The sequence below is a fragment of the Peromyscus maniculatus genome, chromosome 3 (assembly GCF_049852395.1).
Source record: "Peromyscus maniculatus bairdii isolate BWxNUB_F1_BW_parent chromosome 3, HU_Pman_BW_mat_3.1, whole genome shotgun sequence".
Taxonomy (NCBI): Eukaryota; Metazoa; Chordata; class Mammalia; order Rodentia; family Cricetidae; genus Peromyscus; species Peromyscus maniculatus.
The window spans coordinates 30,288,125-30,300,583 of NC_134854.1; the positions used below are offsets into that span (position 1 = coordinate 30,288,125).

At 38.1% G+C, this 12,459-nt stretch overlaps 1 pseudogene; it reads right to left on the reverse strand.

The window, feature by feature from the left end:
• Positions 1-8,179: 8,179 nt before the first annotated feature.
• LOC102917900 (elongation factor 1-alpha 1 pseudogene) lies at positions 8,180-11,570 on the reverse strand (annotated as a pseudogene).
• Positions 11,571-12,459: the final 889 nt, after the last annotated feature.

Consider the following 12,459-nt stretch of genomic DNA (forward strand, 5'->3'; position numbering starts at 1 on the left):
GTTTTTGGTATGCATTATATCAACATTTCAAAATTTTATTAGATAATATTTATTGCTACAGCTCCAGTTAATACACAGCATAATATTTTTATTCTTCTGTTTGTCACTTTTCAATGATCTTGTTTTTTAATAACAATGGCATAGGTACCACGAGGTTTGCTAATATAAGTAGTGTAAATATCTTATTTTCATATTATTGTATTTTTGTAATAAATGTTGACTATAAATAGGAACTTGGGGCTTGGATCACCATTAGGATACAGTTGTGATTTGGACATGGTTTCTGACTTCAAGGGACTCAGTTTAAGAAGAGAAAAAGAAATCTAAACTAATACAAATGGCCCACTGTGAAATATTTTGTCTAATGTGTAGAATGTCAATGTTTGTAACTTTAAATACAGAAATCACTCATGAATATGTCATTAGTAATAACAGCTTCATCCAATGGGCATTTTCTTTGCATAATGACTTATTACTATCATTTTAGCTCATTACATAGTATTGATTATCACTATGGAAATAACTTTTCAGAATGGAGACAAAGATGTTTTCTCAAAATTGTCAGATATTATAATCTGAGAGTTTCTTTTTATATTTATGGATATTCTTTTTTATTTGACATATCCCCGATCTTGGTAAATTTTATTAATATGGCATTTGTTACCTACAAAATTAAATAAGATATTTATAAATAACATACCAGCTTTCTTTTCCCTAAATCATTGGGATTTTACTGTTGTTCACATGTTCATAGATTGGCAATAAAATATTTCTATGTATAGTTGTAGGTGATTACAAAATGCAGTGCATTATTTAAGTTGGATGAAAACATTGGACCTGCAGTGATGTCAGTGATTATAGCACTGGAGATGATGGGATGACTAAAATAAGAGTTTGGAATTTCCAGAGATGCAGGGAAGGTCCAAGACACAAAAATCCATAATGTAAATAAACTGAAAGAATAAAAAAATGATCATCTCATTAGATGCACAAAAAGTTTTAGACAAAATTCAACAGCCTTTATTGATAAAAGTATTGGATAGATTACAGATAAAAGAGACATACCTAAGCATAATAAAGACAATTTGTAGTAAGCCTATAGCCAACATCAAATTAAATGAAGAGCAAGTCAAAGAAATTCCACCAAAATGAGGAATAAGACTAGGGTTTCCACTCCCTCCATATCTATTCGATATAGTAGTTGAAGTTCTAGCTAGAGCAGTAAGAAAACTGAAAGAAATCAAGGGATACAAATATGAAAAGAAGATGTCAAAGTATCATCATTTGCACATGATATAATAGTATTCTTATGTGAACCCAAAAATCATACTAGAGAATTCCTACAGCTGATAAACACCTTTTGTCAAGTGGCTGGAAACATGTTTAACTTAAAAAAATCAGTAGCCCTTCTATATTCAAATGGCCAACAGGCCGAGAAAGAAATCAGGGAAGTAGCACCCTTCACAGTAGCCACAAATAATACAAAATATCTTGGGGTAATTCTAACCAAGCAAGTGAAAGAATTATATGACAAAAAACTTCAAGTCTTTGAAGAAAGAAATTGAAGAAGATATCAGAAGACAGGAAAAATACCCATGCTCATGGATTGGAAGGATTAACATAGTAAAAACGGCCATCCGAACAAAAGCAATCTACATATTTAATGAAATACCCATCAAAATTCTAACACAATTCTTTACAGACCTTAAAAGAATAACACTCAACTTCATAGTGAAAAAAAAAAACACTGTAGCTAAAACAATACTGTATAATAAAAGAACAGTATCCTTGATTTCAAGTTGTACTCCAGAGTTATAATAATAAAAACTTCATAGTATTGTCATAAAAACAGACAGATTGATCAATGGAATTGACTAAAAGACCCAGACATAAATCTCTATACCTATAGACATGATTTTTTATAAAGAAGCCAGAAATATATAATGGAAAAAAGAAAGCATCTTCAACAAATGGTGCTGGCATAACTGGATGTCGACATGCAGAAGAATGCAAATAGATCCATATCTATCACCTTGCACAAAACTGAAGTCCAATTGGATCAAAGACATAAAACCACATACACTGTACCTGACAGAAGAGGAAGTGGGAAACAGCCTTGAATGCATTGACACAGGAGATGACTTAATGAACAGAACACTGTTCTGTTCAGGCACTAAGTGCAGGCACTAATATCCAACAATCAATAAATGAGACCTCATGAAATTAAAAAGCTTTTGTAAGCCAAGGGACACCATCAATAAGACAAAATGGCAGCCTACCTAATAAGAAAATATTTTCATCAATTCCACATCCAACAGAGGGCTAATAACATATATATATAAAGAACTCAAGAAACTAGATATAAAAGAAACAAATAATCCTATTAAAAATGGGGTCCAGATCTAAACAGAGAATTTTCAATAAAAGAATCACAAGTGGCCGAGAAGCACTTAAAGAAATGTTCAACATCTTTAGCCATCTGAGAAATGCAAATCAAAACTACTTGGAAATTCCATTCTACACTTGTCAGAATGGTTAAAATAAAATGCACAAGAGACAGCTCATGCTGATGAGGATGTAGAACAAAGGGGACACTCCTCCACTGCACATGGGAGTGCATATTTATACAGCTACTATGGAAATCAATATGGCAATTCCTCAGAAAACTGGGAATCAATCTACTTTGAGAACCAGCTATACCACTCTTAGGCATATACCCAAACATACCCAAAGGATGTTCCATCTTACTACAAGAACACTTGCTCAATTACATTCATAGCAGCTTTATTCATAATAGCCAGAAATTAGAAACAACCTAGATGTCCCTCAAATAGAAATAAGAATGGATAAAGAAAATGTGGTACTTTTAAACAATGGAGTAATACTCAGCTGTTTAAAAAAATGGCATCATAAAATGCACAGGCAAATAGATGCAACTAGATAAAAATCATCTTGAGTGACATAACCCAGACCCTGGAAAACAAACATGGTATGTACTGACTCATAAGTGGGTATTAGCTATAAAGTAAAGGATAATCATGCCACAAACCACAGCCCAAGAGAGGCTAAGTAACAAGGAGGACTTGTGAATCTCCCTGGTAAGAGAAAATAGAATTGGTTTTGAGAGTGAACTGGGGGCTGCAGGGCGTAGGAACAGGAGGAATCGGGTGGAGTTGAAAAGGATGGAGGAAGAGAGCACTGGGTGAGACAACGGGAGTTGGGGGCATTTGGGGGAAGAGGTAGAAACCTAATGTAGAGGATATCTACTAAAGTGACCATAGCAAAGTCACCTAGTTATGAAGGATACAGAGCCTGACCTGTTCATATTTTATACCCAGGCAATATTCCTAGAAGTGGGACTGGGACATCAATCTAGCCTCAAAACCTTTGACCTACAGGTCGAATCTGAAATCTGTCATGCCTGTAAGATGTGCTGAGGTAATTTATAGGAATGGCCAACCAATGACTAGTCCAACTTGAGGCCCATACAAAGAGAGGGAACCCATGCCTGACACTGCCTGGATGGCCAGGAACCAGAAGTAGGACAGCCCACTCAGAGACCCAGGATTGAACCAAACATGACTGGTAAGAAACAAAAAAGGGCAATGAAATGATTCCTAATGATATTTTGCTATATTCATAGATTAGTGTCTAGCCCAGTTGTCATCAAAAAGATCTAACCCAGCAACTAATAGGGCAGATGCAGAGACTCACAGCCAAATACTAGATGGAGCGAGGAGAACCCCACAGAAAAGGAGGAGAAAGGATTGTAGGAGTCTGTCTTATGGTTTGTATTGTTATGACTATGGCAACTCTTATAAAAGAAAAACACTTAAGTGGGGTGGCTTAAATTTTCATAGGTTTAGCGCATTATCATCATGGTGTAATATGGTGGAGTGCAGGCAGACATGGTGCTGGAGAAGTAGCTGAGAGTCCTGCATCTTGACTTACAGGCAACAAGAAGTGATCTGAATCACTAGGTGTGGCTTGAACATATATGAGACCTCAAAGCTCACCCCCACAGTAACACACTCCCTCCAACAAGGCCACATCTCCTACTAGTGCTACTCCTTATGGGGGCATTTCCTTCAAACCAACATAACTCCAGAGAAACCAAGGGCACCATGAGAACATGGCCTACAGAATCACCTAAGAAGGAGTCACAGAAGCTCAGAGACTGAAGCAGCAATCAGGCAGGCTGTAGAGGTCTGAGCTAAGTTTCTCTGCATGTACCTTGTGATTGTATAGCTTTGTGTTCTCGTAGGACTCCTAATAGTGGAAGATGGGGTTGTCTCTGACTTTTGCCTGAGCTTGGGGCCTTTTTTCTCCTACTAGGTTTCCTAGTCCAGCCCTGATATGAGCATTTGTCCTCATGATATTTTGACTTATTCTAACTTGTTAGGCCATGTCTGGTTGACATCCCTGGGAGGCCTGCTCTTTTCTGAAGGGAAAAGAAGGAGTGGATCTGGGTGAGAGGGGATGAGGGGCATGGGGCTGGGAGAGGTGGAGGGAGGAGAGGATGCGGTGGGGATGTAATGCATGAAAGAAGAATAAAAAAAGCAACTTTGGTATTTATGAGGAGTGGCAGATGTTTATATTTGTTTAGTTTTCATACACTGTTCACCTTCACATCATTTTTTACTGTATTTACAATTCAAATAAAAGACTAAATATCTTTGAAACTTAATTTCTTCCTGATATTTAAAAGGCATTACTTCAAAGCAGTAAAACTTGCATGAAAAATGGCCTTCCCATTTAATTCAGAGGTAACTCAGATATCTCCTTTTGTGACCAGGAATTGAACCCACCTGTGTTTAGCAAATTGGTGCATCAAGTGTATAGTTCATGTTAAATCAAGAGTCTGCTTGGTAAACACTATTCTTTTCATGCACAATTGGTAACATAAAGCCAATTTTTCACAAGTATAAATAGTCCATTTTGTGAGAAATAATAGTGTGGTGATATTTTGTTTGTGCTGAAATGTGATATTTTGTTTATATGTTAATAAATAAAGTTTGCCTGGAGATCAGAGGTCATAGTCAGCCATAAACAGAAGTCAGGCAGTGGTAGCACATGCCTTTAATCTGATCACATGGCAGGCAGAGTCTCTGTGTGTTCAAGGACACAACCAAGCATGGTGACACACAACTTTAATTCCAGTACCAACCATAGAGACCTGGAGGTCTGTATAGACAGGCAGTGACGAAGAAGTGATACAGCTGGGCTTAGAGCCAATAAGAAGGCTGAACAGGAAAGCGATAAAAGTGCAAATTAGACAGGAAGAAGCTCTCTTGGGAAGCTACAGCAACATGGTGAGCTAAGGTTAGTTGGTGGCTATTGCTCTGATCTCTGTGGCTTGCACCCCTGTATTTGGCTCTGTGGTTCTTATTTAATAAGACTGTTTAGAAATTTGTCTACATAATAGTACTGCTGTTAGTTGAAATTTTATTTTAAAATATAGCCAATACAGGGAATTTGTGGTTAGACCAAGCAAATGTTAGATTGAAAAAAAAAGTCTTGTGTTTAATAAAGTATTGTGATCCACCATTTTCATTTTTAAAGGTCTTCTTACATGTGAGATTATAACTTGTGTTTCATAATTTAAATCACTCAATGCCACTTATAAATGTGCTGTCAGAAATAGCAGGTGTGCCCAATATATAACTTATGTTTGCATACAATTTTGCACTGTTATACTACCAAATGATTTAACCTCTTTAAACCTTAAATGGATTTCTAAAAGTAGAAATCCTAATTAAGGACCCAAAGCACAGAACAGATACCCATTCACAGTGAATAGCATCTAAAATTAATGGAAAAGGAGGGAAATTAGTCACCATGAGGATTGTAACTTATTTAAAGATTTGTAAAATAGTATAATTACCTCATTTCCAACATGAATTTTCAACTCTATAAAACAGAAGTGTAACATAGGAAAGTCAATCACTTTTCTAGGACATTTTTTGGCTTCTGCTCTTATTGTAACCCCTTGTCACATTTGGGAACATTCTTTATGTTACTGGGCTCTATAAAATTAAAATTAATATTTAAAAATAAGGTAAGTGCATTTCTGTTACATGTACTATATACCATTTTTTAAGAACTATTCTGCACTTCAAATAATAATTAAACCAGTCATTGTTCAAAAATATATCCTGCAATGTATCCTGTAAGCCCAAATTAACTGAATGGGTAAGTTGAGGGCAGTTTACGTGATATAGGGTTGGATGTGGAACCTTGTCAACTATCTGTAGTAGCTCACATGTGCAATGTAGGGAAACTAACTTCTTGAGAGCATATGAAGTCATCGTCATGCCATAGGCCTGCCACCATCACATCATGTCTTTTGACAGTGTAAAATATTAAATTATATAGTTCATATCCAGAGGGATATTATATTTATTGATTACTATCATTTTTGTATGATAATTTTGCAGAAAGAACATATCTATGCAACTCAGATTGAGCTGTAATAAAAGCCAAAAGGGATGCGACTTAGCAGTGAAGGTAGAGTTGGGGAAATTGGACTTGTCTTATAGGTTTGTTGAAAATCATGGATGCAAGAACTTAATATTTGAGAGTAATTTATATCTAGACAGTGAGTATTATTTAGTCCATTGACAATACAAAATCTAGACATTTTAGTATGTCGGGTAGAGTGTTTCATTCCAAATCAATGAAAAGGTCTTTGTTACACAGATAAAATGGTTGCACACATCTAATTTGTGTGTCAGTCATTGGTCATTGAGGTCTGATTCCCTACACTAGTTGTGAGCTACAGAATTCTCATCTGGCCAGGCGGTGGTGGCACATGCCTTTAATCCCAGCATTTGGGAGACAGAGCCAGGCAGATCTCTGTGAGTTCAAGGTCAGCATAGTCTACAGAGTGAGATCCAGGACAGGCATCAAAACTACACAGAGAAACATTGTCTCTAAAAGCAAAATAAAACAAAACAAAACAAAAAAAATTCTCATCTGAAGGTACTAAAGATTCCAGCCTGTCTAAAAACAAACAGACACTAGGTCAAAATTTAGAGTGGCAAGAAAGGGTGAGTAGCTTTGGCTCATGGACAAAGTGTCTGCACCACAATCATCTGCTCAATAGTTAGGGACTGAGTACAGGCTCTAAGCAAGACACTGGGATTCAGAGCATGGAGTATGTGATTCCACATTATGTCATTATTCCCCAGTATCAGGAAAGTTATAGCTTTTCTGATTTCCTTCACTGTTGTTTATAACAAAGCAAACCTAAAAAAAAAAAAAAACGAGGTCTCTCTGCATAGCTCTGGCTAATCTCAAACTTATGGCAATCCTCCTGCCTCAGGCTCTCGATTGCTAGCATCACAGATGAGTTATTCTACTTTGCTTGAGGAAAAAAAAAAAGATTTTCTATGGAACTTGCACTCTTTTTTTTTTCTCTCATTATGCTTGTTTTAATGGGTCTCAAAGTCATGTGACAGAATTTTGGTCAAGTGGTTCCCATTAAAAAGTACTGGGTTTGAAAATTAATAACTTAAAACTGCCACACACAAAAAGATGGTCCACAAACATTATCCTCTCCTTCTGAAAGTTTTCTGATGCAGTTGAAAGGATCAAGTAGATGCTATAACAGGCTGTCAGTCTTCTCTCAGAGATCAGGCCTCATTTTCACTTTCCTGAGACTTGAAGAAGCAGTTTCTGGGAAGGCCATGAACAAAAGACATAGTTCTTGCAGTAGCTCCCTTTCTGCATGAACTTTGACTGCTCAAGGTTCAGCCAGGTGTTTACTGTCTGGGACCCCTCACCAACTTAGAGCTACGTGCATGGGTCAATGTGAATGTGCAAGGCCAGCCAGCCTCCATGGCAGCTCAGGGACAGAGCCTGGGCCATTGAGTCAGCCCCCACAGTCAGTATGTGCTAGGCTAGCCAGCCCCCATTACAGCTCAAGGACAAAGCCTGGGATTGTCCAGGCCTACCCAAAAACAATAACTGTAACCCCCAACCAGTAAATTCAAAAATTATACACCCTCACCCAATCATATGACACAAAGGGTTGTACCACACTGCTTGTGGTTTTTCCCTTTAAAAACCCCTCAACCTGAGAGCTCAGGGCCATCCTCCATCACCAGCTGTGTTGGTCATGAACCAAGCCCAGGCTTGCTTGTTTATACATAAATCCCTGTGTGTTTTGCATTGGCTATCAGCTCTGTGGTGGTCTTGTGACATGGGCACAACAAAGTGCCATCATTAACTGGTCCTTTACTATTAAACTTAGATGGCCAATTGAGGCAAACTGTTCTGAGATACTCTTCCACCACCAGTTAAGACTTGGGTGGCAGGTGGCAGTGATAATATTTTTAGTCTTCTGAGCTTTCTGGGCAGACCTGGTGACTTTACCAGCTCCAGCAGCCCTCTTGTCTACAGCTTTGATGACACCCACAGTGACTGTCTTCCTCATGTCACAAACAGCAAAATGAGGCAGTAGATTATGGTCGGAGAAGCCCTCAACACACATGGCCTTGCCAGGGATGATATTAACAATGACTGCCTCACCAGATTTCAAGAGTTGAGGGACATCTTTTAGCTTCTTACTAGAATGATGATCGGTCTCTTCTTTAAGCACAGCAAAGTTGCGTGCTATTCGAGCTGTGACTGTGCAGTACAGGAGCACAGCAGGCACTAATGTGGCCTGGGTGGCTCAGGATAGTCACCTGAGCAGTGAAGCCAGCTGCTTCCATTGGCGGGTCATTTTTGCTGTCACCAGCAACGTTGCCATGTCTAACATCTTTGATGGACACATTCTTTACATGGAAGCCCACATCGTCCTCAAGAAGAGTTTCACTCAGGGCTTCATGGTGTGTTTCAACAGACTTTACCTCTGTTGTGACATTGTGACATTGACAGAAGCAAAGGTAACCACCAAGCCAGGTTTAAAATACCAGTCTCCACTCAGCCCACAGTCCCCATACCAGCAACTCTGTAGACATCCTGGAGGGGCAGTTGCAGAGGCTCGTCAGCTGGACAAGTTGGTGGCAGGATATGATCCAAAGCTTCCAGCACTGGATCTCACTGGCACTGCCATCTTTGTGGGTGACTTTCCATCCCTTGAACCGAGGCATATTAGCACTTAGCTCCAGCATATTGTCACCATTTCAAACAGAACTAGGCACGATATTACTGTGTCACAGTTTTAGTCAATTTTCTTAATGTGGGTGCTGACTTCTTTAACAATTTCCTTGTATCTCTTCTGGCTGTAGGGTGGCTTGGTGGAATCCATTTTGTTGACACCATTAATTAGCTGTTTCACACCCAGAGTGTGATCCAGAAGGGCATGCTTACGGGTCTGCCCGTTCTTGGAGATACAGCTTCAAATTCACCAGCACTAGCAGCAACAATCAGGATAGCACAGTCAGCCTGAGATTGCCTGTAGTCATGTTTTTGATAAAGTCTCTGAGTTCTAGGGCATCAGTGATAGTCACATAGCATTTGCTGGTATCATATTTCCACAAGATGTCAATAGTGACACCACGCTCACACTCAGCTTTGTTCAGGACCCAGGCACACCTGAAGCAGCATCTGGGTAGTCTCCTTTCAAATTTTTCCATGGTCTGTCAGTTCTACCACATTTGTAGATCAGGTGGATGGTTGTGATGGACTTGCCCAAATCTACGTGTCGAATGTTGTTATGAATCTTTTCCTTTTTCCTTTTTGGCTTTGAATTAGCAATGGTTTCCACACCTGCATTCTGATGGCAAACTTTTTGTGAACAAGCACTCTTTTCTAATTTATTTACTGTGTTTGATCATTCTTGATCCTCACATAACCCGGTGATACTGGTATTATCATTAACATCCCCATTTTGTAGATAATGTATGAAAACACAGAGATGAAATCACTCAACACACTGAGAAAATGGATGAAAGAGTGAGTTTCATTCCAATGATAGTAGTTGAATCCCTGGCTTTAGTCACCTAGCTTTGTTGTTTTAGTATCTGCTAAAGTGTCAGTGTGGGTCCACAGCTGAACATTCTGGCTAACATGTTTAATGTTCGCTAGGAAAGAAAGCAATTGCTTTCCTGTATTTTTAACACGTCTTCTCCATATTAATTGCTTGTTTCCCATCTCTTATCCCGCTTGCTAGTGTCTGTCTCTGTACCTCCCCATCCTTTTATTTCATATTGTTGACAGGAGTTCTCCACCACATGTCTATTTTTCCTAATCAAATTGTCAAGAAACGGAAAGCAAGGTGCCACCTTACCATGTTCTCATGTGAAACTTGTGGAGGAAAAGTCCACTGCCATGGACATTCAGGCACAATCCAATGTCTCACCCAGTGCAGGACTGTCCCTATGACCTTGCTGACTGTCAGTAAAGAGTTACACACTGTCTTCATTGTTCATTTCTCTATATTAAAAGTCAGATAGACAAAATCTTCCTTACTTAGAATTTTATCATTCTTTGAATCTCTGATTTTTCTCCTCCAGCCTCTGGAACAAGATGTATGGCTCTCAGTGCTATCAAATTAGCATCTGCAAAATGCCTCTGTCTCAGTGTCAATGAAACCATTATGTATAACTCAGACATGGAATCTGATCACATTCCCAGCAATTAGGTAGAATGTGCAGAAAAGGGAAGGGATGACTGATCTTATCTTAAAATTTTGCTGACCACACAGGTAAAACATTAAGACAGGCATTAAACATACTGATCTTAGATGCTTATACATCACTCATGTTGAATTCTTCATATTTTAACTGACTATTACAACAGTAAAGTTAGATAACTATATGATAATGTACACAAAAAACATAAAGAAATGCACATTCTTGTGAGTATGGTATGATGAGTACACTAGGAAAAGAGACAGAAAAATATGAATATGAAAAAGTTATAAAGATCTAAATTAATATGGAATAAACAAAACTCAAAGGCAGTCAGAATTTTAAAACGGGAGTTGGCAAACTGAACAATGTTTTGGCTGGTCATTAGGAATGCACTGTTGACTTTGGAGAAAGGAGCTTTTGTGAGGTTAACAAGGGTAACAGCAGCTTGTAAGGGACCAAATAGTGACAAGGAGAAGACTCAGGAAGTATTAAGTGATTTTATGAAATGATTAGTGGCACAAAGAAAGAGCTGTATGATCCAGGCTTTCTTTTTTGACTTATGTAAAACATCGAAAGAGAGAAGAAAAGATTGTTAGTTGACAAGAAAAGTCAAAGCCATATGCCAAATGACAGATTTTCTTGAAGAAATGTTGGCTTAGAAGAAAAGGCATTTGCTTAATCACATTATCCCATGAATGATGACAAAGAGCAAAAGATAAAAGGGGGGGGGGTGACATCTAAATTCTTTTGCCTGATTTTTTTTCTTTTGTTGTATTTTTTTTTCCTCTTAAGTGAAGGCAATTCCTGGCAAACAATCTTCACAAAAACTTGGAATAATAGGTGGATGCTTTCATGACAGTGTGTTTGGGGGAGTTCACTGGTGAGACAGAGGGAATACTCCATCACCTGGAAGTGATCTCTGCTAACATCACTCTTGTCTGTCTTCCAGACATTCATGTCCTTGATCCCATCTGAGCCGGAGGTCATCTCTATGACACAAAAACAACCACTAAGACTTTTAATTCCATCTCAAAGAATTTTTTCAGGCCAGTGGAATAGAAATATTTCAGAATGTATTCATTCTAACCCTCTTTGGCAATCACTGAAGTGCCCTGAGAGCGGCAGATGCCAAAAATTCCAATTCAGAATTTTTAGTTTAATTTCTTCTTAACAGTATAAGTAAAACAGGTTATCAGTGACAGTGACTAAGAGAAGCAGTGTAGTAAACAGCCAAAGCAGCAGAACATTCAAACATTTCTAAGCCCGTAAACAGCATAGAAGTTATATTTAATGAAACCAGAACAGCAGAAAACACTTCTCAGTCAGTAATCCAGCTCCCAACACCTCACCATCTCTTTCTCTGTGCTAGTTTCTTTCACATTGTCTGAAGAAATTGCTCGATCTTTTTCATTTTTGTCTCAATTACTTCTCTAAATGTTTTATACTGAGAATGGTATAAGGTTTATTGATATCATGACTGCTTTTGCATTATATCTGGACATGTGGTTACATTTTAAAAATGCATTTGAATGACCTATGCAGGATCAGTGTATTATAATTTATGAATTTCTATATCATGCAAAGAACCATTTAAGAGCAAAGACTACAAACAATGTGTAATTCAGTTCCTTTTCCAGGTTCAGTGGTAATAGTTGATTCACAAAAGATGAAGAGAGCAGATCATTGTGTCCTCTATAATTTCCAATGTTATCATTGGTTGTTGGTGGACATGGAGCTTATCCGTGTTTGTCTGGAAAAAAATAGTAGGGTATGACTGGAAACAAATTCTAAAGTTAGCTTTTCACCACTTACTAAAACTAAGTAACAAATAACTTCTGAAAATTCTTGCATGAATTCTATATAATAAGAAAGAAGC